The sequence below is a fragment of the Arvicanthis niloticus genome, chromosome 9 (assembly GCF_011762505.2).
Source record: "Arvicanthis niloticus isolate mArvNil1 chromosome 9, mArvNil1.pat.X, whole genome shotgun sequence".
In the NCBI taxonomy this organism is placed as follows: Eukaryota; Metazoa; Chordata; class Mammalia; order Rodentia; family Muridae; genus Arvicanthis; species Arvicanthis niloticus.
This window is the reverse complement of record NC_047666.1, coordinates 21237792-21241016: the sequence shown is the minus strand read 5'-3', so window position 1 is coordinate 21241016 and position 3225 is coordinate 21237792.

Sequence of the window (3225 nt, the reverse complement as noted above, 5' to 3'; positions counted from 1 at the left end):
CTGCATGTGGTAATATCTTTGTGTGCATGTTTCTGGCAGAATCAAGAAGAGGGCTTTAGATTGCCTGGGACTGGAGTTACAGATGGGTGTGAGCTGCCATGTAGGTGCTGGGAATCAAACCGCCATCTGCTGGGAGAGCAGTGAGTGGTCTTAACCAGTGATTCATCACTTCAGCACAGAATAGCCATGTTTACGCATGCATCGATATTATCCAGAGCCTAGATCATGTATTAGACCACCAAACAAGTTTGACAATTTTATTATGTTTAAAATATTACCATGCATCTTTTTAGATCAAAACAAGATAAAATTAGAAGTTAAAACAGTAGTAAGGTGACAAAATAGACAAATGTGTGGGTATTAAATGTGATGCTCTTAAACTACCAGTGAGTCAGAGATGAGATAGAATAGGAAATGAGAACATACTTGAGAAAAATAAAACTTTCTAGCAACAATGCACATATACTTACAGGATGAAGCAAAGACCCTGCTGAAGGGGAGCATTTGTAGTGATGAATGCTTATATCATAGAAGAATAAAAATCACTGCTGACTTAATGTTATATGTCAAGGAACTGGGTGGTGAAAAATTCATTGGCATGACTTTCTGAGCAGCAAACAGAGTAGTCTTAAGCTCCAACAAAGATTGCATCTTGCTTATGAGTTTATTTGAGTTCTTGGCAAGGCATATATACTATATACCAGGCTTGATATTTTCTAGGGAAGATTCTTTTGGTTAGGTTAGATTTTGTTCTGTTGTTTAATGGCCAGTCTCACTCTTCTCCAGTGTCACTGTTTGCTGAGAAAGGACAGAACTCTCGGACTCATTAGAGAGCTATCTCTTCGTTTTAGCATGAATACGACACGCTTGAGCCCAGTGCTTTAGACCAAACTGTTATAGAAAAATCTGACTGCAGAATGTATCTGCTAATAATTACAAGTACCCAGTGATTGCTCCTGCATTTGGATTCTCAAGCTTGTAAGAACTGACACAAGGATTTAAGATCTAAGAAAAATTAGTCCATGCTAGTTTCCTGGGCCTGGAGCCTGCACTACAAGGAAATCTTGGATAAGGTAAAAAGTATCACCTTTAATGGTTTCTCTTCTTACTAGTGATTTATTTTATATTTAGTGTGTGTGTGTGTGCATGTGTGTTTGTGTGTGTACAAACATTTGTCTTCTGAGGCTAGAAGAAGACATCAGATACCCTTGAAGTGGAGTTACAGGCAATTGTGATCAGGCAGTTCAATGCAGGTGCTGGACCTGAATTTCTTGTGTTCTGTGGGAGATCAGCAAGTTCTCTTAGCAGTTGAACCATCTCTCCAGGCCTTAAATTTTTTAACACTATTTTCTTTTTCAGAAAAAAAAAATGGTGTATGATCCTGTTTGGAGTCTGAATAGTAACACAACCTGAAACTGGAGGGATGACTTTGGACCCTAGTTTCTGGACTCAGAGATTTCTTTTATTATTAAAAGCCAATTATTATTATTTTTTAAAATTATGTGTATGTGTTGGGTGTGGCTATGTGCATGTGAGTGCAGATGCCTCTGAGGACAGACATCAAATCCCCTGGTTCTGGAGTTCAGGAGATTGAGAGCCACCCAGTGTGGATGCTGGCAACCCAATGTGGATTGTCTACAAGAGTAACAAATTCTCTTAATTGCTGACCCACTTCTCCCACCCCGTGGCTCACATATATCTTCCCAGCCTTCTTCAATTTTGTTTTTATTTATTGAGAATGGAAGATGGCAGTGACTAGTGCTTCCTCTGCCACAATTCCTCCTGGACAGGCCTCTGATTCCTCTGAATGGGGCAGCCTGTCTCTGAAGAGTGAATGGAAGTGGTCCCAAGCAGTCCTGTTGGAAGTTGTTTACTGGAAATGTAAATCGCACTGACGTAAAACATGAGACCACCTCCATCTTGACACACAGACACAGCTTTTTGGAAACTGAGATTTTATTATGAAATCATAATTAAATCACTGTGTGCATATTTTTTTTTCCGGTCCATGAAATGACCATGAAATATGTCCACTTTTTCCAGGAAGTCACTGTGAAATCAACACAAATATTTCCATCAAAAAATGGACCTTTGTGTAGATTAGAGCAAGGATTGCTGCAGGCATTTCGTCTGTGCTCCTCTAATTAAATGTTTCTTGTCAGAGGAAAAAGCTTTTAATACATTTTTTTGAAACTAATTTCATATCTGTGTGGCCTGGGCAGAGCAGATTTGTTGCAGAAATGGAAAATAAGTTCCTTCAGGGCCTGCTTGCACTTCTAGTCTTTATCCTGTGGCTGTAGGTAAAGACAACTGTAATAAACCTTCATTTCAAAGAGAGAACCTGGATGGTGGTCTTACCATCTAATGTGTCTTATCTGTTTTTACTTCCCCCGCACAATCTGTCTTATGACACGTGGGCTTCCTTCAGAGTTCTCATGCTTGCTGCCCACTACTTCTGTGATAGAAGAGTTTGCATGGTCTTACGTGTTCCAAAGCCGCTATGTGGACATATTAAGGGAAGGACAGATGGCTGATCTAATCAGCTGTGGACAAGCATCCACAAGTCTGCTCATTAACTCATCTTTAAAGTGAGATGTGTACTTAACACATACTTAGTCCTCAGTGGTAGACACTACCCAGAAAGTGTTAGAGTTTTAGATTTTTGAACTTGTCCTATTTAAATTTTCTTGAGAAAAATTTCATCTGGAACGGGTGATAGTAACCTGCACGTGTTACTAAGGCCATCCAACATTTGCATTTCATTTAAAATTTAAAATATTATCCCTTGAATACAGATGCAACATGAATGTATTCAACATTTAGTTACAGGCATATACTTAGAGAAGAAAATGTCTACCTTGGATTATGAGGTCAAAATCAACTTATTTAAAATATTATCCAGAGCAAGTTTATTTCTTATTGAGTCCTACATAAGAATGATATAATCTGGGAATATATGTACCACTGTTCTGGCAATGCTTGTCCAAGGAAATAGACTAAGGAATGTTATATACATACATACATACATACATACATACATACACACACACACACACATATGCATATATATATACACACACACATATATATACATACATATGTATATATATGTACACACACTTATACATATATGTGTATATGTGTATGCTTATTCATTTTGTTTATTCTTATTTACAAATTTTCCCATTATAAACCTGCATTACCTGTGCCCCAAAATATTAAAAG